The sequence below is a fragment of the Bos grunniens genome, chromosome 18 (genome assembly GCF_055505025.1).
Source record: "Bos grunniens cultivar Pamir isolate PY7600 chromosome 18, Bosgru_T2T1.0, whole genome shotgun sequence".
Classification (NCBI taxonomy): Eukaryota; Metazoa; Chordata; class Mammalia; order Artiodactyla; family Bovidae; genus Bos; species Bos grunniens.
Genome location: NC_141182.1, coordinates 7,555,483 through 7,579,313, shown reverse-complemented (window position 1 = coordinate 7,579,313; position 23,831 = coordinate 7,555,483). Strand labels below are relative to the sequence as shown.

Below are 23,831 nucleotides of genomic sequence, written 5' to 3'. Positions count from 1 at the left end.
TGGAGGTGCCCAGCTTGTCCCGAGATCCTGAGTGTCAGAGGCAGAGGCCCCGAGCCATCTCAGTGAATCACAGGAAGTCCGAAGAGGGTGTCCACACGGGGCCTCTTGTGAAGGCAGGTATCCGTTTTCCTGGGCACAGCTGTTCCTTTAACATACTTCAGACACCCACTCCCAGGCCAGCAGACTTTGACCAGCCTTGTTGTTTTTACAAAAATGGGTCATTTTCCAGACATATAGCAGCCACTAGAGCCTAAGGGATTCTTACGTTTTGTCTTTCAAAGCGTGGCAAGTGAGCGACTTGTGCGAATGAATGAACTTAAAACCCTTTTATGGGTAATGTGTGCAGACCTGTCCAACTTGGCCACTGCCTCTGAGTGGAAAGTGCCTGACTGTGATGGAAAATCTGACTGTCGGCTTGACCCACGGCAGATCCAAGGGGGAAATCGACTCTCCCGGTTGGCTCCCCAATCCCGGGTTTGATTTTGGCATCCAGTGGAGGCCGATGGAATCTTGACCACTGTCAAGACTTGGAAATTGACTAATCACTTTCACTGCCAGCTCAGATGTTTTCCTCTCTCAACCACCTCAAAAAAGAGTCCTTAGAATTGTTTCCGAGTCCTATTTATCAGTGGTGAACCAAAGAGGGTGGGGTGGGGAGTGGAAGTCCCCCGCTGCCCCGCCAGGCACAAGCTGTGAGGGGTACCTTGTCGGCAAAGGGTCTCAAAACAGTGGTCAAATTTGGTTTGCAGATGTTGGTGAAAAGCTAGTAGACCCCCAGGGACCAGGGCTGCAGCTCCACCCATCCCCCCAGCTGGCCCTACAAAGACCATCCTGATGATGCAGTGCTGGGCTCCACGGTAGTAGAAGCCTTACTGTTTGTGTTTGATGAGTGCCTGTCATTTAATCCCCTCATTGGCTCCCTGACTTAGCAACTGGACAACATAGCAACATAACAAGCTTAGCTATCATCAGCCTTGCTTATAGATGGGGAAACTGAGGCTTGGAGGGGTGCAGACATGGAGTGCCAATGGGAGGGGCTGGGTGGGGCCTTAGTGCCAGGTCTGGCAATGCTGAAGTCCTCAGAGGTCTGTGACCCATTTTTACAAAAAGGCATTACAGGGATTTAGGTTCAAACCAGCAACTTCCCCAGGGTCTTAGGGCAGTGTTCTGGCCAGCATCCCTGGGCCTTCCTATGAGACATCTTCAGTGGTTCCAAAGATGCTGGCTCAGCATTCCAGGGGGATGGAATTGTCAGTCCTGCATGAGGATTTTCCACTAGGCTTAATTTTTTTTTAAATTTTATTGGAGTATAGTTGATTTGCCGTGTTGTGTTAGTATCAGGTATACAGCACAGTAATTCAGTTATACATATATTTATTCTTTTTCAGGTTCTTTTCCCATATAGGTTTTTACAGAATATTGAATAGAGCTCCCCGTGCTATACAGTGGGTCCTTGTTGGTTATCTGTTTTATATATAGTACTGTGTGTTTGTTAATCCCAGGCTCCTAATTTATTATTTCCCTCCACATTTCCCCTTTGGTAACCATGAGTTTGTCTTTGAACTCTCTAAGTCTGTTTCTGTTTTGTAAATAAGTTCATTTATGTCTTTTTTTTTTAAACCTCTATTCTTTATAGTAAAAGACACACACATACATACTCGCAGCTCTTCTAGGGAATTCCCTTAATTATCAAAGTTCATTTCAGGGCTAGAAGAATTGGCATAAAATGAAAGTTAACAGTGTCCATCAGCTGATGAAAGGGTAAACAAAACTTTTTATGTTCAGACAATGAAATGTTATTCAGTCATAAAAGGGAATGAAGTGCTGACATGGTTACAATGTGGATGACTCTTGAGAACACGAGGCTGAGTGAGAGAAGCTGGTCCCAGAAGACGACTTACTGTAGGACTCTCTATTTGCTAGGTCCAGAACAGGCAAATCTATAGAGACAGAAAGCAAATTAGTGGTTGCCAGAGGCTGAGGAAATGAAAGGGAGGGGAAATGCCTGCCAATGGGTACAGGGCTTCTTTTGGGGGCGATCCACATGTTCTCGAATTCGATTGAAATGATGGTTGTGCAACTCAGCAAGTGAACTTAGGAATCACTAAATTGTATACTTTGGATGGGTGAATTTTATAGTATGTAAATGATATCTCAAAACAGCTAGTGCTGACCACGTGCCTGGGAGCCCTGAGTGCTGTCTGCAGAGACATGCCCCTTTGCTGCCCCAGGAAACTGGGGCTAAAGCGCAGCTCTCAGGCATGTCCAGGTGGAGCTGCAGCACAGCCACAGCGCGACTCCCAGACCCCAGACCCCACCTACGAAATGCAGGTGCTCTTAGTGGAGCAACAGCCCGCATGATTTTCCTGTGGCTGCTGTAACACGCTGAGTGGTTTAAAGCAACACACATTTACACTCTTGGAGTCCTGGACGTCTGAAGTCTACAGGGAACTGGCAGGGCTGTGTTCCTAGGGGGCTCTTGGGGAGGACCGGTTTTCTCGTCTTCTTCGGTTTCCAGAGGTCGCCCGCATTCCTTGGCCCGTGGCCCCGCATCTCCCTGCTTCCACCATCTCATCTCCTTCTCTGCCTCTCCTGCCTCTCTCTCAAGGACCCTTGTGGTGATATCAAGGCTGTCCTGTGTGATCTAGCATGGCCTCCTCTGACAAAGCTCCTTTTGCAACATCAGGTCACGTATCCCAGGGTTCTGGGCATGAGGATGGGGACATCTTTGGGGGTGCATTATCCAGCAGACCACTCCCACATAGCAGAGTCAGGAGGGAAGACAGTCCAGACACATGGGTTTATATTCCTGTATGGGCAGAAGCCAGCTAGTAACAAGGAGGCATGGCTTTTGTCCTCTGGGTTAGACAATACGTGTAAATGGAATCACCTGTTTGGTGTGGACTTGTGAACAACTGGCAGGCCTTGAACTCGGCTTAAGTTTCCTTGTTGATTTTAGAGATAGAAGGCCAGCTGCGGCTCCCATGGGACAGGAGGCACTTTCCAAATTCCACGACACCTCTCCACGTGGCAAATCTCACATCCGCGTTTATTGGAGAGGAGCTAACTCAAGCCCTCTAAAGGGTGCAGCCTTACTAGTGATAATGATAACAGCAATGGCATCAGTAACAGACACTGAAGACGTCCTTGCTATGGTTGGGTATGGCGCTAAGGACTGTACGTGCAATAGCTCAGCCAATCCTGACAACTCTGTGGAGCAGGGTGTCTTTTTCATCTCTAGTTTACAGGTGAGGAAACTGAGCCTTTAAGAAGTTAGGACTCCCCAGAGGGTAACATGCCAGAGTCAGAATTCTGATCCCCGCTTTTTGCTTTGTTTTGTTTTTAAACATTTATTTATTTGGCTGCTTTGGGTTTTAGCTGCGGTGCACGGAGTCTTTTAATTGTGGCCTGTGAACTCTTGGCTGCAGCGTGTGGGATCTAGTTCCCCAACTGCAGACTGAGCCAGGGAGCCCTGCCTTGGAGTGTGTGATCTTAGTCACCGGACTGCCAGGGAAGTCCCCTGACCAGCTTTTTACTTTTGAGATTCAGGGCTTTTAAAAACTTCTCTGTCACACTGTCTTGCTGTGTGATATCTAACTTTCTTTGCAGACCCTAATCACACAGTGGGAAAAAGCCTGTTCTGCTCGTGTGTGTATGTGTGTGTGCACGCATGTACACACCCGTGTGTATCTATATTTGTGTCTGTGTGTATGGAAAACATTTTGTATGACAACATTTGCATCTTGATTTTTCTGCTCAACATAGCATATGCCTATTTCCATATTGGGCAGGTCTTCATGTTTATAATTTTAGTCGTGCCATTTTATATATATAAGAAAACATACATTTGACCTAGTCTCCGGTCGCTAGACACAGGTTGGGTCTAAACTTCCATGGAATCGTAGAGAGTCAGACATGACTGAGCAACTGAACTGAAAACTTCTTTGGTTTTGTCTTGCGTTATTTCTGAATTGTTTTCTTAGAATAAATTCCCAGAGGCGTTTATTCTAGGATTGTCCTGGCGATTTTGCCCCTCTCCCCAGCAAACAAAGTAACGAACGAGGTGATGAGTTTTACTATTGCCATTGTCTTGTCAGCATTATTTGTGGGAACAAAAAAGAGGAACTTCAGTGTCTCTCTGATTTGCATTTCTTAACTCATCACTGAGGCTGAGTCTTTTCTGCACATGCTCATCGAGTCTTTGGGCTTGTCTGCTCTTGTCTTTGAACCTGGGGAGAAGGTAGACTCATACAGAGGGGTGGCAGGCTGGGGAGGAGGTGGGCTTGTGTTGAGGGGAAGACTCAGGGAGACTTCTGAAGGCTGGCAGGGCCAGGGCAGGAGATGCTGGGATACTTGGGGACCCAACCCTAGTTATGATTACAGGACCAGTTGCTTTGGGGGGGCGGTCATGAATGGAAGGACTGATCCTACTTTTCTGATTTAGGGTTTCCTGATGACTTTCTGATCTTGTATTATGGATGAGCTGTCAGAAAAGACCGAAATAGCAAAATCTCCTCCTGGCTTATATGTCAGCAGTAAAAGTGAGAAGGGAATTGTGACCACCCTCCGCTGTGGTCACACGTCCACTTCTGGCTGCCCGGCCAACACCCTCCCCAGTGCACTCAGCCCAGATGCCCAGTCTCAGGTGGCCTCCCGCAGTTCTGACTCAGTTCTGGGCCCCCCCACCCTCTGGTTTCCATGGCTGGGCAGGGCTGCTCTCCTTGGTCCTTGGCACCTGCGAGTCCTGAGCTGTAAAGGCTTTTGGGGGGTGGCCCCCATCTCAGCCACCCCCTCTCAGGCACTTGGTGGAAACTTTAGGGCATGACCTCAGCCCTGCCTCGTCCCATTTCCTGTCCACGTGGTGAAAAGCTGTATCCACTCTTGTCCCTTCTTGCTCTTTTTCTTGTGAGTTTTATTTATACCTTTCAGAAAATTGATTCCTTCACGCTGTTTCAGGGTGGTTTTCATGAGAGAAAGGGTCTGGGATGGAGGCCTGTCTAACTGCAGTCCCCAAAATGTCCCCTGCCTTTCGTGCCCCCAGACTTCTTTCGTTCCTTCCTCCTTCCCTCCCTTCCTTCTTAAGGTTAAAAAGTAATTTAGTTCAAAAAATTGAAACACTATGGAAAGTGTAAGCTTTTTAAACATTCAAGTTCCCTCCGTTTTCCCCCGAATCCTATTTTGAGGTGACTGATGTTCACATTTCCCTATGGCTCATTCAGGACTACTCTCTCAGCTTATGCAACTTGTATATATATTTATGTATATTTATTACACATTATATGTTGCACGTGTAAAAACGTTCTGTTTGCTCAAAGATCTGTTGAAGGGATGATGAACAAGGATGGTCCCACCTCTGTGGGCGTGCGCACATGTAAGAAACCGGGGCCTCACTGAGAAGGTGGCATCTGGGTAGAGACTGGAGGTGGTGAGAACACTGTGTTTTAAATCTGAAACTCCATCTGTGTCAGGGGAGTAGATGTGCCCCCCCCTTCTGGCTGCCCGGGCTCTCACGGCTTGCAGGGACTTAGCTGGCCTCTCTGATGGGCGTCCAGGCGGCTTCCCGAGACACACACCCTCGCCAGCTCTGGCTGTTGCCAGTCTTTGTCACGCTTTCCCAAGCTCTGCGGTTCTGATTTTAGTGCCGGTGAGCGTCTTCTCACGTTCCCAACACTTGTGCGTCCTCCCCTGGGAGGGGCCTGAGCCTCGTCATGCCAAGCAGAGCAGGGGATGATGCTCAATAGGGTGGGTGGACCAGGCATTCGGCCACGTGGCTTCAGGCAAATCGCTCAGCTTCTCTGGGCCAGAGGCTTCATTCATAAAATGTAGATGTAATCATGCCTCATGGGGTTGTGGTAAAGAATAAGGGAATTCATTCACAGAAAGCCTTTAGAATATTAGGTGGCACATAGTAGACATTTGATAAATATTAGCTATGTTATTTCAATCCTCTGCCCATTTCTCTTGCATGCGTGCATGCTGAATTGCTTCAGTCATGTTTGACTCTTTCCCAACCCAGGGATCGAACCCAAGTCTCTTGCATCTCTTGCATCGCAGATGGATTCTTTACCCACTGAGCCACCTGGGAAGCTTTTTTTTGTTTGTTTTTAGAGCATTTTATATATTGTATACTCTAATCCCTTGTTATATTTGTTAACTGTACTCACTGAGTGACTGCTGTGTACCAGGAACTGTCGAGTGGCAGTCCCTCATAGCATGATGGAGAGAGACGCAGAAGACATTGAGGGAGTTACAAGCAGGGGTGCCAAGGCCAGCCTGGGAAAGGAGTCAGGAGAGGGCTTCTTGGAGGAGTTGACACGCAAACTGAGTCTGATAGAATGAGGCGGAATGAGCAAGGAAAAAGGCAGGGCTGGTGGGAGAAGATGACAGCACCCCCAGAAGCACAAAGCCAAGGATCGGCGTGTGGGCACACAACACCACATCACAAAGAACATTCTGGACAACCCTGCAGGGAAGGCTGAAGCTGCAGGGTTGGCTTAAGAGCCAGGTGGCTTGGAGCCTGCAGTGGGAGGGCATCTGGGAGTCTTTCTGGAAGGAACGGAGGCATCCCTCTGTGCAGCCCACACTCCGCAGGCCTGCAAAGCCTCCCCGGTCAGACCTGCCTTGCCTCCTTCCCCACGTGGTCTCTGTGTGCTGTGTACTCATGGGCACCCTCCCTGCCAGCCCTCAGGTGGGTGTTTAACCCACCTGCTCATGCTTCGTGGCTCTGCTCAACAGCAGCCCTCCCTCAGAAGCTCCCCCTGACTCCGCGGGTAGGTGAGCCTCCCTTCTGCTTGCACACCTAGACCCGCGTTTCCTCACTGACGGCACGGACCTCGGCTTGTCGCGGTCACAGCCCGACTTCTCAGAAAGCCTCTGCCTCCCTCCCTGGGTTGTCAGCTCCAGAGAGCACCGATGGGCTCTGGTTTTGCTCCCACTTGTAGATCTAGCACCTAGCACTGCTCAGCACCGAGGAAGTGCTTCAGAAATACCTGCCGAATGAGGGAGTGAATGAACTAACGGAGCAGAGAGAGAAGCAGGGAGCCTCTTCTGCTTGGAGCCGTGGGCTCTGATCCCTGTGAATCTTCGCATGTCTGTCAGGCGCCCCCATCCCTCGTCTCAGCAGCACCTCCCATCCTGGGCTGTCTCCATTTCTCAACATTGTGCTCCCGCAGCGTGGCCCAGAGGACCGCTGATGTTTGGTCAGGGCTCTCTTCATCAGCTGAAGGGTTCCCTTTCAGCATCTTGCCTGACAGTTGTTCGCATCACCACCCGCCAACAGCCCTGCTGGCTGCACTTCTTTCTCCGCCCTTAATATTCACGTAGACGCCCAGCTCTTATTGAAGCCACAGGGCTGAGACCCCGCCCGTCCCCCGTCCAGGGCTCTGCGTGTTCTTTTGCAGCAGAGTGCATTTCATTCGAGTCACGTGTTCCGTGTCACGTGTAGTCCTTCGCTGTGGCAGAGAAAATGCAAGCAGACTTCTTAATGTAAGTCCTGTTTCCAGAAAGGACTTTGGGATTTCTCCTTTAAACTTGCTGTGAATTCTGGAAGCAGCAGTGGTGAGGAAGAGACTAGAACGAGTGAGCAGGGGCTTTGGAGGCACAAGGTCCATGAGTTCAAGTGCAAACTGCCTCTTGTCGAGCCAGTGACTCTAGGCGGGTGCTTGCAGCTTTGGAGCCTTGGCGGTCTTCCCCTCTGTCCCGGGGCGATGACAGAACCCCCTGCAGAGGGTTAGGTGATGGGCCCGCACACTCAGTGCCGTGGGTGTTGATTTCTCTTCTCCCCTTTCTCAGATGGCATGGCCTCCGGTGGGGTTTCTTCCTCTGCTCGGAGGCACGCTTTCCTCCCTGCCACCACATGCCCTGCTGCTCGCTCACTGATGCTAGGATCTTCATGGCTATTCCATTCATGTCAACCAGCAGGCACAATCAAGAGGCCCTACTTCTGAGTGGTGGGATGACTGGCCCGTCACTTGTGTCCTCAGAGTTGGTAGTCAGAGTCAACCCTTCCGCCTGCGCCATGGTGACAGTGATCCCAAGTCCTTCCTTCTCCAGCACACTAGCGCTCTGTGGTTTCCCCGCCCTCTGCCTGCTTCTCCACATGGGAGGAAAGTGGGTCCATGCTGAGCCCCCAGAGTCTAAGCAAGGCGTCTTACTACTGGCCTGGCTTCCCACCAGCAGCTCCTAGCATCACTTGGTGGCGAGACAGAAACATCTGACGGCAGGAGCACCCGCGTGTGCCAGGTGTGGGATGGGGGGCCAAGGCCACGGCTGTATGTGAGATGGTTGCTGTCTTCACCCAGCTCGTGTTCTCATGGGAAAACCTGAGGAAGCAGCTCAGCATGCCAGCGCACAGGATATGGGGGTGTTCTGAGTGAGTGAGGAGCCCACCGGGGTTAGGAGATGAGAGGAGGGTCTTCCAGGTGGGAGAGCATCGAATCTGAGACCTGAAGGACCTGTAGAGTGTAGTCAGGCAAAGGGGAAAAGGGAGAATGTTCTGGACAAGTAGGAACTGCATTTTATTGAGAAGATTTCTAGGAAATAGGTAACAGTGACCTCTGACACCATCGGTCAACTTCATCTATGCTTTCTTCATCCAAGATTTAGTGACTGCCACGAGCCCTCACGTGTACCTAGGAGCGGGTCACTCCGTGCCTTGTTCTCCAAGTATATTGATGAGCAAGGTGCTCACAGTTAAGGGGAGAAAGCAACTGATGGGGAAAAGACAAATTGGCGGTTTCCATTGTTGCTGTTCAGTGCTAAGGTGTGTCCGACTCTTTGCCACCCCTTGGACTGTAGCATGACAGGCTTTCCTGTCCTCCACTATCTCCCAGAGATTGCTCAAGTTCATGCCTATTGAGTCGGTGACGCCATCTAACCTTCTCACCCCATTCTCCGTTTTCCTTCAGTCTTTCCCAGCATCGGGTCAGTTTCCATATGGTGCCCAAAATACCCAATATTTATTTGTTGAGCCCATGCCGTGCACCATGCCCAGTTCTAAGCAGTGTAATATGTGGTGACTAATTTAATTCGGGTGGGGGGTGGTCTGTTTCTCTCCTCCATTTACAGATAGGGCTTCCCTGGTGGCTCAGCTGGTAAAGAATCCTTTACAGATAAGGAAACTGAGGTATGTGGAGAAGTAACTGATCCGTCAGAAGGTGGCTGCCCCAAGATTCAGATTCAGTGGGTCAGGCTCCAGATCCATGTTCTTTTCTTTTTTTTTTTTTTTTTAATTTTTTAAGTTTATTTTTTGTTGTTTTCTTTAAAAAATACTTATTGTTATTTTGTGTTATTGTTTATTTTAAAAACTGTAAAATTTTATATTTTAGTTTTTCTTGCTCCAGACCCATGTTCTTAACTTTAGCTCTTCAACTTCCTGAGGGGTGGGGTGTCTGTAAGCACAGAGCATACTTCTTTGTCGAAAACCCATCCCTTAGCCTTCCGATACCATCATTTTTTCTACAACCCAGTTAAAGAGACATTTATTTTATGCCCACTGCGCGCTGGGAGCTGGGGATTAGAGACGACAAGCCTGGACTTCCAAAGAACTCATTAAACTAATTAAGGAATCAGATGCTCCCAAGTGGCCAGCCGCAAAGCCGAGTGTGCTGAGCGCTCAGGAAGGGCCTAGACAGACCGCCGTGGGGGCCCCCAGGGAGTGGCTGTTCCTGGGAGGAAGTCAGCTACCTGGGAGGGAAGCGTTTCAGGTGGCCCCGAGGACTCCAGGTGTGAAGGTGGACGGAAGTGGCACTCGGGGCAGGGGGACAGCTGAAGATGGCCCGGAAGCAGGAAACTTGACATCGTCTTGGAGGTTGGGGCGTTTAAGGGGCAGGGGTGGGAGCTGAGGTTGGAAACTAGAGTGAGGCCAGAAGGTAGAGTTTGTGAGCCAGAGGGGTGACAAGAACAGATGAGAAAGCGGCTTTCCAGTGGAGTCATTTTCTGCTTTGGAGACCGTAGGGCTGAATTCAGTAGCAAATTCAGCTGTTGGGTATAGCTGAATAGGGTATCCTTCTCTGGGTGCCAGGATTCTGGTCAAATATTTGAGCATCACCATGGCCATGGGGTGTTTAACACAGGAGGTGTGATTTCACCTTTAGAAACAATTTCATCAGGTTATTCTACATTTTGAATTCATGCTCTGCTGTTAAAAAACATTTAGAACTGGCAACAGACATCGTAAGATATATGCCCATCACTCTCAATGGTTTGAAGTAACCTGGGAGCCTTAAGCTTTCTTGAAATTCCTAGTGTATTTATCAGGCATGATTATAACATGCCAGATGATGGCTAACGAGGCTAAAGAAAAATTTTTTTTTAATTTGGTTATTTATTTGTTAATGCAATTTTAAATGTTACAGTCCATTTACAATTATTACAGAATATTGGCTATGTTCCCCGTGTTGTACCATACATCCCAGAGCCTGTCTTATATGCAATAATTTGTATACCTCTCTCACCCCCACCCCGTACTGACTCTCCCCTCTGCACTGGTGACCATTGATTTGCTCTTTATGTCTGTGTGTCTGCTGGGTTTTTTTTGTTGTTGTTGTTTGTTCTATTTTGTTGTTTTATTTTATTTTTTTAGTTTTCACAGTAAACAATATCATACAGGGCCTATCTTTGACTTGTGTCACTTAGCATACTGCCTAAAGGAAGAGTCTTTTTTTTTGAACGTACCTCTAAACTTGAGCTTTGCTGTTGAATTCGGCCCTGAGATCAGGGATTCCGTCCATGGTGACGGTTAGGGGCTGGGACAAGGACCAGCTGCGAGATGACTCTACAAGTATTGACTATATGTTGGGCTCTTTGAACTCTTTGACATGAGAGGATGGGAAGATTGGAGGGTGTTTTCAACTTCAGCACCACCGCCAACTCCTATACCCCACCCAGCTCCAAACACCTGACCCCCAGCCCCGTTTCTGCGGAAAGAAGCTGCTGCCCCCACTGTGGAGTCTGCGGGCAGCAGCCTGTTCCTCCCCGGCTGAGACAGAAGAGGACCGGGCGTGTTAGCCCTGCACCCTGTACTTCCCCTCCCAGCGCGCCCTCAGACCTGGCCACACTTTGGGGATCTTTGGTGCATCAACCACAGACCAGGAAACGGTTCTCAAGTGTAAGAACTATCACTTTCTCTTCTAAGAACTGCAGCTGGAAAGCCCTCACCCCGCCGTCAACAAAGGACGGTTTCCCTCAACTGCGGAACTGATGAGTCTTCTCTCTTGTCTATTTTAAGCCTCCCCTTCGCCCAGCCCGCTCCACAGCTTGCAGGCCATGGAGCTCGGGTGCAGCGCCCTCCGGCTGCTCGCAGGCCTCCCTCGGCTCCGTGAGTGGTATCTGCTTCCCGGGAGATCTGGGAGAAAAGGAGCCGGGGGAAAGGCCTCACACTCGCGCCTTCGTGGGTGGGGGGATGTGGGTGGGACGGGGCAGGTCCCTCACGGTGCTCTCGTCCTGCTCTCCAGCCTCTCGCTCTCCCGGTTTGGGTTAGGAGACAGAAACTTCTCTAGGCCTTCTGCTGTGTGTGGCATGACTCATTTATGCACGCATTCATTTGTTCAGCATGACTGAGCCACTTCTGCCTGCCGGCTGCACTGGTTTTAAAGCTCAGTCATGTCCGACTCTTTATGACCCCATGGACTGTAGCTCCGCCAGGCTCCTCTGTCCATGGGATTTTCCAGGCAAGCATACTGGAGAGGGTTGCCATTTCCTCCTCCAGGGGATCTTCCCGACTTAGGGATTGAACCCTCACCTCTTGCATCTCCTTCACTGGCAGGTGGATTTTTTACCACTGTGGTGTAAAGATACAGGAATGGCTGGCACTGCCCTTGCCTTTAAGAATCTGTGCATGGGTGAAGAGGGCCTCTGGTGGCGCAGAGGTTAAAGTGTCTGCCTGCAGTGCAGGAGACCTGGGTTTGATCCCTGGGTCAGGAAGATCCCCTGGAGAAGGAAATGGCAATCCACTCCAGTATTCTTGCCTGGAGAATCCCATGGATGGAGGAGCCTGGTGGGCTATAGTCCATGGGGTTGCAAAGAGTCGGACACGACTGAGTGACTTCACTATGGGTAAAGAGGGAGCCAGATGTGCCTGTGCTATGTCAGGGTTTGCAAGGCACACAGGGTAATTCTCCTGCAGCGTGATTACCTACACTGTCCAACATGGCACTACCAGCCTCATGTGGCTAAAGTTAGATTTCAGTTTATTAAAATTAGACATTTTTTTTTTAGTTTCAATAGCCCTATGTGGCTGTGGCAGAGAAGGCAATGGCACCCCACTCCAATACTCTTGCCTGGAGAATTCCATGGATGGAGGAGCCTGGTAGGTTGCAGTCCATGAGGTCGAGAAGAGTCGGACACAACTGAGTGACTTCACTTTCCCTTTTCACTTTCATGCACTGGAGAAGGAAATGAAAACCCACTCCAGTGTTCTTGCCTGGAGAATCGCAGAGACGGCAGAGCCTGGTGGGCTGCCGTCTATGGGGTCGCACAGAGTCAGACACGACTGAAGCGACTGAGCATCGGTGGCAGCATGTGGCTGTGCAGATAGCAAATATCTCCAGCATGGCAGGGGGTTCTTCTGGATAGCGTTGAATCGGGCTGTGAGTTCGTATTTGACATGTATTTATTTATGTGGCTGTGCCTCATCATGAGGGATCTTTAGTTGCAGCATGAAAACTCTTAAGTTGTGCCATGTGGGATCTAGTTCCCTGACCAGTGATCGAACCCAGGCCCCCCACACTGGGAGTGCAGAGTCTTATCCACTAGGCCACCAGGGAAGTCCCCAGACTGTAAGTTCTTCAGCGCAGGCTCCATCTCTGTTTCTGCCCATCAGTGATTCCCAGGAGCCAGGTTTGCCCTGGACATTCTTTAATTGCATGCTGAATGAATGAAGGGAGGGGCAGTAAAGAAAGTTAAAAAAAAAGGAAAAGGATGTTCCAGCAGACTCTAGACGAGGGATGAACTGCCCTGGAAGAATTAGAGAGCAGGTCCCAGAAGAGCTGCGTTGAGAAGGATGAGACCTTTACCAGGAGGGCACAGGGGGAAGGGCGTTCTGGGAAACAGTGTCTCTGGTCTGGAGACGCCTTCCTTCTGTGTCCTGATGGCTCGCACCCCAAGAAGGTGCTACTACTTTCTTTGCAAGGGGAGGAAACTTCATAGCACTCACACCATATTCTTTTCCCCGGGCGTTTCTGAGAGGTGAGGTCTCGCCCGGCTGACGTGAAGCAGAAGGGCCAAGTGTGATGTAAGTACAAGTTAGTCATTGAGGTGTGAGTGCAGCCTGGTTTCAGGAAACCATTGTTTTTTTCCATGCATGAGACTCATACCAAGGTTCGGAAGTATGACCAGTGTGTCGAGAGGTGAGCATGAAACGTGTCTCCAAACGGAGAGCGCTGAATACGAGGTTGGCACGTGGTGCAAGGAGGCTGCTCCGGTTAATTCTGTTTTCCACCCCTCCATTTGATGACCACCGCTGCCTTCCAGGCACTGTGCTCCGTCCTGCGGACACAGAGCAAGTGAGTGGCTCTCTGGCTTGTGCCTGAAGAGCCTGCTGGCAGGTGGAGACATCAGGTGGGTGCAGAGATGACAAGGATGCAGCGAAATGAGCTCAGCTTGGAAACAGCTCCACAGGACACTGGAGCCATGTGCTGTACCCAGATTTTCCTTCTGATGTTGTTCAGTGGTCTGTCAGGGGAAAAAAAAATGCAGAAGGTCCCTCAGAGCCAGCCACCAGCAGGAGGGCTCAGGACCAGTTTTAGGCTTCCGAGTCTTGTTGCTTGAGTCAAGCGTCATGTTTAATGTCAGGATGTTCAGAGTTTGAACTGTATTCTGGCCCTTCTCAGGGGCATGACTTGGGATTTTCTTTTCTCACCTGTGAAATGTGGATGAAATGATGCCTTACAGGATCAGGCATCTGTGGATCACATAAGCATTCAACAAAATAGGATGATTGTGTTAACAGTGGGCAATCGAGAGAAAGGACTTTGAGGATGATGCTGGACTGATCGTGGAAGGAGCCCTCTCAGACTGTTCTGGGCAGATGTAGGTGGCTCTGAGCCCAGTTGCCCAAGATAATCAAAGGACTGCCCTTATTGTTGTTGTTCAGTCACTAAGTCGTGTCTGGCTCTGTGATCCCATGGACCACAGGGAGGGACGTGACTTCCCTGTCCTTTTCTGTCTCTCGGAGTTTGCTCAAACTCACGTCCATTGAGTTGGATGCCATCCAACCATCTTGTCCTCTGTCATCCCTTCTCCTCTTGCTACTGCTAAGTCACCTCAGTCGTGTCCGACTCTGTGCGACCCCATAGACGGCAGCCCACCAGGCTCCCCTGTCCCTGGGATTCTCCAGGCAAGAACACTGGAGTGGGTTGCCATTTCCTTCTCCAGTGCATGAAAGTGAAAAGTGAAAAGGAAGTCGCTTAGTCATGTCTGACCCTCGGTGACCCCATGGACTGCAGCCCTCCAGGCTCCTCCATCCATGGGATTTTCCAGGCAGGAGTACTGGAGTGGGGTGCCATTGCCTTCTCCACCTTCTCTTCCTACCTTCAGTCTTTTCCATTGAGTCAACTCTTCACATCAGGTGGGCAAGTATTGGAGCTGCAGCTTCAGTGTCAGTCCTTCCAATGAATATTCAGAGTTGATCTCCTTTAGGATTGACTGGTTTGATCTTCTTGCTGTCAAGGGACTCTCTAGAGCTGCCCTAGATCCTGAGTAAGAGTTAAGTGTGAAGCCAGCATAGAAGACGCACCCCTCACCTGGGGATGGCATCCTCTGGTGTCCTGTCTGAACTCCTTCCCTTCTTGCTCTCTGGAGGGAGCTCGGTGCTCTCCAGGGCTGGGATATGCCATGTTCCTGGTGGAGAACGTGGACATGGATGCCGAGCCCTGCCCAGAGTGGCTGATGCTGCACACAGTCGTGTCCTGCAGTCTGTCCCTCATCCATCCAGTCCTCTGTGGCTTCCCCTAGACCTTTACCCTCTGTCCTCCCTGAAAACTTACCCCTCACCTGTCCAGGGCAGCTGCTCCCTTACCTTTCACATACCAGCTTTCTGTTTGCCTTTGTGTATGTTACAAACAGCGATGCATTTCCCGACACACCTCTTCCTGCCGCACAGTGACAACTATGCACCGTTTCTTGACACTTTGAGTTATTTCCACTATTTCTCAGTTGACCCGACAGGTTTCCTTCTCCCACTAGCTGAGTTGAGATGCTTTTTTTCCGTCTTTAAGAGTCTGTCCTTAGGGAGCCTTCCTCACATCTGGATTCTGGATTCTTTTCTCCAGTCAGATCATCTCTGTCTTCTAATATATGAGCCTAACCTGCTCACAAATTAATGTGACTGTTAACATCATTTATGTCTTTTCTTCTAATTTATTTTGCATTTTCACTTTGTAATTCTGTCTCTCTGCTCCCTCTCTCATCCCCATCCACGGCCCTTTTTGTACTTTCTAATTGAGCTTATACATTTTATATATTTCCTCTCTGGGCTGATTTGGATGCTAGCCATAGGCTATACTTGTGCTCTTAAATTTTAGCATGCATATTCAACTACACATTTTTTCTAACAGATATGCTGTCCTCCTATTGATGCAGCAAGGAGGGCCTTACTTGGTTTTGACTTCTCAAGGAGCCTCATGTTTTTGTTTTGTTCACTCACTCAGTGTTGTTAAACAGCAAAAATTGTTTTTGTTATTTTTGCAGCCAGGAATTACATTTCAGTTCAGTTCAGTTCAGTCACTCAGTCGTGTCTGACTCTTTGCGACCCCATGAATCACAGCACGCCAGGCGTCCCTGTCCATCACCAACTCCCAGAGTTCACTCAGACTCACGTCCATCGAGTCAGTGATGCCATCCAGCCATCTCATCCTCTGTCGTTCCCTTCTCCTCTTGCCCCCAATCCCTCCCAGCATCAGAGTCTTTTCCAGTGAGTCAACTCTTCTCATGAGGTGGCCAAAGTATTGGAGTTTCAGCTTCAGCATCATTCCCTCCAAAGAAATCCCAGGGCTGATCTCCTTCAGAATGGACTGGTTGGATCTCCTTGCAGTCCAAGGGACTCTCAAGAGTCTTCTCCAACACCACAGTTCAAAAGCATCAATTCTTTGGCACTCAGCTTTCTTCACAGTCCAACTCTCATATCCATACATGACCACAGGAAAAACCATAGCCTTGACTAGATGGACCTTTGTTGGCAAAATAATGTCTCTGCTTTTCAATATAGAAAACCATCAGCTGTGTTTCTTGTCTTCTTACAAATTAACTTTTTGATTTGCTTAAGTTTCTATTTATAATTTTAGAATCTGTGATAAACTCTTTTAGTTTTGAGATATCTAAAAATGCCCATTTAACTGGTCCTTTAAATGTGGTTTTAGCTGGGTATAAAATTCTTGGCTGAGAGTTATTCTCTGTCAGCATTTTGATGGAAGTTCTTTTTTTTCAGGCCTCTGTTACTGCTTTTACTATCAATCTGATATTCCTTTTTGAGAATGTGTTCTTTTCTCTCCATGCTATATTTTAAGATTTTTTTCTTTCTCTGGGACATTCTGCAGTTTCATTATTATTTGTCTGTTTATCCTATTTCATACTGAGTGCTCTTTCAAAGTAAGAATTTGTCTTTTTTCTTAAGTTCTTAAAAACATTCAACCATTATTTCTTCAAATATTTCTTCCCTAGAGGTAGTCCTTGTATGGAATTTTAATTTGATTCTTATTTTCAGAATATATATATATATATATATATATATATATATATACTATATAATTTTAATTTTCAATGGACATGGGTTTGGGTGAATTCTGGGAGTTGGTGATAGGGAGGCCTGGCGTGCTGCACTTCATGGGGTCACAAAGAGTTGGACATGACTGAGCAACTGAACTGAACATTTTACCATGCTCTCTCTTTGTGTATATATCTGTGTGTATGTACATGTATAGGTAATTATATAGACTCACACATATATACACACTTAGAATTTATGTACAAATGATTATACAGATTATATACAAATTATTTTTCTTTTTCTGAACCATTTAAGTATAGATTGCATACATCATGCCTCTTTACCCAGTAATATTTTCTGTGGGTTTTGTTTGTTTTTATTGAAGTATAGTTAATTTACAATGTTGTATTAGTTTTAGGTGTACAGCAAAGTGATTCAGTTATTTATATATACTCCTTCTCCATCCCTTCTACTCTGTTCTCTCTGCCAACCATTGTGAGTAACCGATTTAATCATTTTCTGATTTACCCTTCCTCTGTTTCTTTTTGCAAAATAAGCAAATTTATCTATTTCCCCTTCTTTCCTACACTAAAGGTAAAATACTTTTATACCTTGCCTGTCTTCACTTGAAGACATGCTTTGGAAATCACTCATTAGTTCCTAGAAGTAGTTTTCACTCTTTTTACAGTTGCATTAGCATCCCATGTGTGCATGCACCATAGTTTAATCTCCCCAGTCTGTGCTTGGGTGTGTAGTTATGCTGCTGCTGCTAAGTCGCTTCAGTCATGTCCGACTCTGCGACCCCATAGACGGCAGCCCACCAGGCTCCCCCGTCCCTGGGATTCTCCAGGCAAGAACACTGGAGTGGCTTGCCATTTCCTTCTCCAATGCAGGAAAGTGAAAAGTGAAAGGGAAGTCGCTCAGTCGTGTCTGACTCTGTGCAACCCCATGGACTGCAGCCCACCAGGCTCTGCCGTCCATGGGATTTTCCAGGCAAGAGTACTGGAATGGGTGCCATTGCCTTCTCTGCACATCTTCTCTAGAAGGGTATATTGTCAAGATGCTAAACTTTTGCCAAGTGAATGGGTAAGAAATGGTTTCTCAGTGTAGTTTTAATGTTCATTTCTTTCATTCTGAATTGTAGTTTGCATTATTCTTTTGAACGAAGTTGAATTCTTATAATGTAAGAGCTGTTTTATGTAGTATTTGTGGATTATCTGTGCATATCTTCGGTCTGTTTTTCTCCCCCTGGAGGAATTTTGGTCTTTTCGTCCTCAGTGTTTAAATTTTCTTTAGTCTGGGGATCTTTTATCCGTGGCATGCAATTTTTTTCCTCTTTGTCATTCGCTTTTTAATTAGTTCTTTACCTTACCTCTGTGCTCTTTTCCTTTTTGTCTGCTTTTGTCTGAGAATTTATTTTAAATGACTGTTTCCCTCACATCTATCACTTGGAGCATTCTAAACATTCCTATTTTAAAGTCCATGTCATATTGTCTCATAATATTTATTTGATTTGATTTGGAGCTGTTCGTGTCACCAGCGTTGATTTTATCAGCTAGAATCCTAAGCATTAGATATCTTCCTGTTTTGGAATTTTGGCAGACAGGCTCATTTCAAGAGGGAAGTTGGTTTTGTCTTTCTTTGCTTCCTCTCTCTCCCTCTACCCGGCCCAGAGGTCCCAATAAAGCCTTGGCTGTGGGCAGCACGTGGCTTTGTTGTCGCTGTTCTGTCTTCATGGAGGACATCACACCATCCCCTGGTTTCCAGCCCCCATCTCCATCCTCCCACCTCGCGAGGGAGACGTGAGTCCTGCTGCCCACACGTCCCCTTCCTGCCCGTCACTCCCGGTGCCCACCCCCACGGCGAGCTTTGTGTTGATGCTCTACCTCTCACACACAGAGATGATTATCTTGTTTGGAGCCCAGCATTGTATCCATCACTTCTGCATGTCTGGAGCAGAGGGGCTGTGTGAGAGTGAGATTCTGTGGGGCCTTCTTAATGGGAAATACTCCTTTGTACTTGGAAGGAAGGAGCATGAGAAGGCTTGATGGGAGTGGAAGGAAAGAAACCAGCCTGATCATCCTGGGAGGCAGGGATGGCATCTCCCATTCCATGTGTGGAAAGGGGGGGTGCAGAGGGAGTAGTGAACCCCCAGCCCAAGAAGGGGGGTGTGGGCTTTGAAACCTGGGTTTCACTCTGGCCTTCTGCCTCATCAGGCGGTCAGTCCCTCTCCCCCTGGAACACCCCATCTCCCCTGGACCTGTGTCCTGGCTTGGAGCAGGAGAGCTGGGGCTACACAAACTCACCAAAACGGATTCCTCAGCTTTGGAGTGATGTGGCGTCCTTCAGCTAACGTTTCTGAAAGTGCCTAGAATGAGCCACGCCCTTGCAAATCCCATGTCGGTTCCTTAATTAAATTAACACAGAACAACCCTCAAAAACAGGTACCACTAACCCCAGCTTATAGCGAAGGAGACGCCAGTGGAGAGCTCGTGGGTTTCCAGCTTCTCCCGATGAGCAGACACAGTGCTGGAATTCCCATGCTGTCTGGCCGCAAAGCCCTGGACTTCCCTGCTTCCGGCATATTCTGTCCCCTATGGTGCCTTCCCCGCCAGCCTCCCCTGTCTCTCTGGAAGCATGGTGCCCCAGAAGGGTAGCAGCTTTGAGAGCAGCTCTGTGGGAGGGCGGAGTGGGGCTCAGAAAGGTGACTTAACGCTACTGTATGTGAGTGAATCCAGGCCCTCACGGAGGCTTCCTGCCTTCCTTGGCCCAGAGATGGCGTGTCCTCCAAGTTAGCATTCATGATGTGAGCCCTGTGTCCTGGTAGATAATAGACATACGGGTCTATTTTCTTATATAGTTTTATGGATTATTTGGTCAGATGGTCCCTTAGGGGCCGCTTCCCCTTATGCTTTAACAGAAAGACCATGGGCTCCTTCACCAAGAACCCCCCGTATTCTTTATCACGTCACCCTATCTTTTCCCATTTATCATTATTTTGATGATTAGTCTCTTTGTTTTCTTTCTGTCTCCCACCCTCTGGGAGGGCATGAAGCAAGCTCCAGGAGGGCATGGGCCTTATTTCTCTGATTTTTCTTGGACCTCCAACATCTAGTGTGATGGCTGACACAGAGGAGGTGTAACTCATTAGATTCTGAATGAATGAAGAGAAGGAGGGGCAGTTGCCTCTAATCCTGGCTCTGCCATTTAAAACCTTTGTGGCTTCCTGCAAGCGCCTCACTTTTCCTATCTGCAAAATGGACTAAGAAGGGCAGTTTTGTAGGACTGTTGAGCAATTTACAGGCAGCTTACGGAGCTGCTCAGAAAAGGTAACCCTCAGGTCCTCCTCCTTGATGTAAAAGTAAACCAGCACCTTGACTTGGTTGCAGGGCAGGAGAGGTGAAGTCAGACCTCTCCCAGCCCCAGGGAAAACACTGCTGTTCCGGAGCCCTCGGCTTCTGACTTCTCGCGGGTGAGCCGGGTGGCCGCCGCTGAGAGCAGCTCCATGATGTGCTAACCTCTGCCAGCAGGTCCCCAGCACACATCTGCCGGCTCCAATTAGGAAGGCTTTCTCAGGAGCTGGAGGTTTTGAGCTTGACCCTGAAGAAACAGCTCCCTTTCCACGAGCCTTTTAATTAAATGCTCACGCTTGCTTTCCGGAGTTCATTGAATCGTTTACCTGCATTGTGGTGTTTGACAAAGCCCTGTCGCTTTGGGTAATGGAAAGGGACAAAATGAGGAGGCTTCTCAGAGTCTGTCTGATGACACGGCGGCTGGTGCTTCTGTGCCCTTTTGGGGCTGGGCGCTCATCTCGGTGGGGTAGGAGAGGGCTCCAGAGCAGCCTTTCCTGGTCTCTGCCTTTGGCTTGCTTCTTGCGATTCCAAGGCCCACCCCAACCCCCGTGCTCATTAAGAATCTGAGTCCACCTTGACAGCTGTCCTGAGCCTGGTTCTCACAGTCCAGTCCCTGGGGCAGGGGCAACAGTCTGGGGTGCGCCCCGCTGGCTGGTCGAACCTTCTCCAGGGGATCCAGGTGTCTGCTCAAGTGCAAAAACCACTGGTCTAGGGACTCAAACCCACCTGCATGTCAGAATCACCTGGGGTGTCGTTTTCTTTTTTTAAAAGTTAACTTTATTTTAATATATGTTCTTTAAAGGAAACTTTATTTTCTAAATAGTTTTAGATTTCCAGGAAATTTGGAAAGAAAATACAGAGAGTTCCTGTGTGTTCCCTGTAGTCAGCCTCTCCTGTTTTTATGACATCTTAAACTAGCATGGTTCATGTGTTACAATCAATGAACTGCTAATCCATACAGTATTATCAACTAAAGTCCAGACCTTATCCTACCATCTATCCTACGATCCTATCCAGGATCCCACACCCCTTTTCGTTGTCATGTCGCCTTAGGATCCTCTGCCCTGAGACAATTTCTCCGATTTTCCCGGGTTTTGATGACCTTCACATTCTTGCAGTACAATGATTAGGTATTTTGTAGAATGCCCCTCAACTGGGATTTGTCTGTGTGTTTCTCATGGTTAGACTGGGGTTGTAGGGTTTTGAGAGGAGACCCCAGAGGTCCAGTGCCTTCTCCCTCACATTATACCAGGAGTGCAGGCCATGCCATGACTTATCCCTGTCAGTGCTGGTCTTGATCACGGGGCTTTGGCTTCTCCATCTGCCCCAGTCAGGTTTCTCCACTGTTCCTCTTCCCCCACTAAGCCCCTTCCCTCACTTTCTACACCGTTTGGAAGGTATGAAGCACACCCTTAAAGAAGCTGTGTTTTACCTCCTTGAAAACAGAGCATCTACCTGAACTATTTGGAATTCTTCTCCATGGAAGATTTGTCTCTTGTTGAGTCACTAAGTCGTGTCCGACTCTTTCTGACCTCCTGGACTACAGCACACCAGGCTTCCCTGTCCTTCACTATCTCCTGGAGTTTGCTCAGATTCATGTCTCTTTTCTCCTGTTTATCCAGTCATTTGATTATATCAGTCTAGACGCATGGATATTTATTTTTTACTTTCAGTTATAACACAGTATGTGCTTTTAATACTTTACTTGCTCAAATTCCTGCATCTTTGGCCATTGAGAGCTCCGTCAGTCGACGCCTGTGTCCTTTGACATGTGTCACCATTGTGAAGGTTGTTACTTGTTTTGGTCTTGGTTTCACTACTCCCTTCCTTTCAGTCTCTACAAGCTTATCTTGCATGTTTCCTGCCCCAGTCCTGGAATCACCTATTTCTCCAGAGAGCCCCTGTTCCTTTTGTTGAGAATGGTTATCAGAAACCAAGACCTGGACTCCTGGGGTGCCCACTGCTATTGGGATGCCAGACTCTGGGCCTTCTCAGCCGACAGAGCGAGGAAATACATTGTGTATACGAACCTGCGTAGACACGCTTATCTAGAAATATTTCTGTATGTAACCATCTGTACCTGTGTTAAGTTCATACTGATGTCTTCAGTGTTCATCCATCAACACATGGATCATTCTAGCTCCCTCCCTTTATTTCTCTATAAACTCCCACTCAGAGAAACCTTGCACTCCCACTTGCTATGTATTTACATAATTGTTCAACTCCAGCATGCATGTAGGATGTCAGAATTCTTAACTCCTAGTTACCTCCACTTACCTCCACGGGCTTCTCAGGTGAAAGTGAAAGTGGCTCAGTTGTGTCCAACTTTTTGCTACTCCATGGACTGTAGTCCACCAGGCTCCTCTGTCCGTGGGATTCTTCAGGCTAGAATACTGGAATGGATTGCCATTCCCTTCTCAGGGGATCTTCCCAACTCAGGGGGCAAACCCAGGTCTCCTCCATTGCAGGCAGATTCTTCACCATCTGAGCCACCAGGGAAGCCCAGGTGGGTTAGTGGTAAAGAATCTGCCTGTGGTGCAGAAGGTTGTGGGTTCCATCCCTGAGTTAGGAAGATCCCCTGGAGAAGGCAGTGACACACCAGCCCAGTATTCTTGCCTGGGAAGTCCTGTGGACAGAGGAGCCTGTGGGCTACAGTCCATGGGGTGGCCAAGAGTCAGACATGACCTAGTGACTAAATACCAACAGTTTACCTCTGTAGGAATCAACTTCATCAACTGGACTACAGTGCTTCCATGCAGGTTGTTTTTAGTTTTACAGACTCCACTCCTTCCTAAAATTACTTCGGTCAGGACCTTTCCCCTGTCCTCCTTCAGGGAGGTGGTTTCATATGCGTGTCATACAGTTAGATCCTATTTATCACATTCTGCATTCTATCCTTGGGTGGACATGAATCTGAGCAAACTCCGGGAGATAGTGAAGGACAGGGAAGCCTGGCATGCTGCAGTTCACGGGGTCGCAAAGAGTCGGATGCGACTTAACGACCGAACAACAGCAGCAAAGGTGTCTATGCTGTAAAGTTCCTCAGGTTTCGGCTAATGTTCAGTGTCTCATATTCGCCATCATATCTTGCAGAGTAGTTTCATGGCCCTAAAAAAGTCCCCTGCATTTCACCAGTTCTGCCCTCTTCTTACTCCACCTGACCCCCTGGCCACCAACGATCTGTTTACTTTTTCTACACTTTTGCCTTTTCTGAGATGTCATATAATTGGAATCATACAGTATGTGTTGCCTTTTCAGACTGGCTTCTTTCACTTAGTGATATGCATTAAAGAGTCACTCATGTATTTTTGTGGCTTGACAGTGGACTTCTTTTTATGCCAAATAATATTCTACTGTGTGAATGAATCAGAGTTGAAAATGAAAGTCACTCAGTTGTGTCTGACTTTTTGTGACCCCATATATAGTCCATGGAATTCTCCAGGCCAGAATACTGGAGTGGGTAGCCTTTTCCTTCTCCAAGAGATCTTCCCAACCCAGGGATCAAACCTAGGTCTCCTGCATTGTGGGCAGATTCTTTACCAGCTGAACCACAAGGGAAGCTCAGGGGCATATCGGTTGCTTCCAGTTTTTGATTATGAGTAAAGCTGCAGTACTTTTGGTTTGTGGTTTGTTTTATTCAGGGACCGTTCCTGGATCCGTCGTTGCTGAAGGGTGGATGTGTGGGAGAGGGAACCAAGGCTCTCGCGGGGCCCTTCACAGGGAGTGCTGTCTGTGCTCTTCCGTGATTGGCGATGTAGCCTTTCACCACCCAGAAC

The 23,831-nt window shown here is 48.3% G+C and overlaps 1 protein-coding gene across 2 annotated transcripts in view; it reads left to right on the top strand.

Moving 5' to 3' along the window:
• CDYL2 (chromodomain Y like 2) overlaps nucleotides 1–23,831 on the top strand; it is a 163,916-nt gene that overhangs the window by 118,047 nt on the left and 22,038 nt on the right. The gene's annotated exons all lie outside the window — the stretch shown is intronic.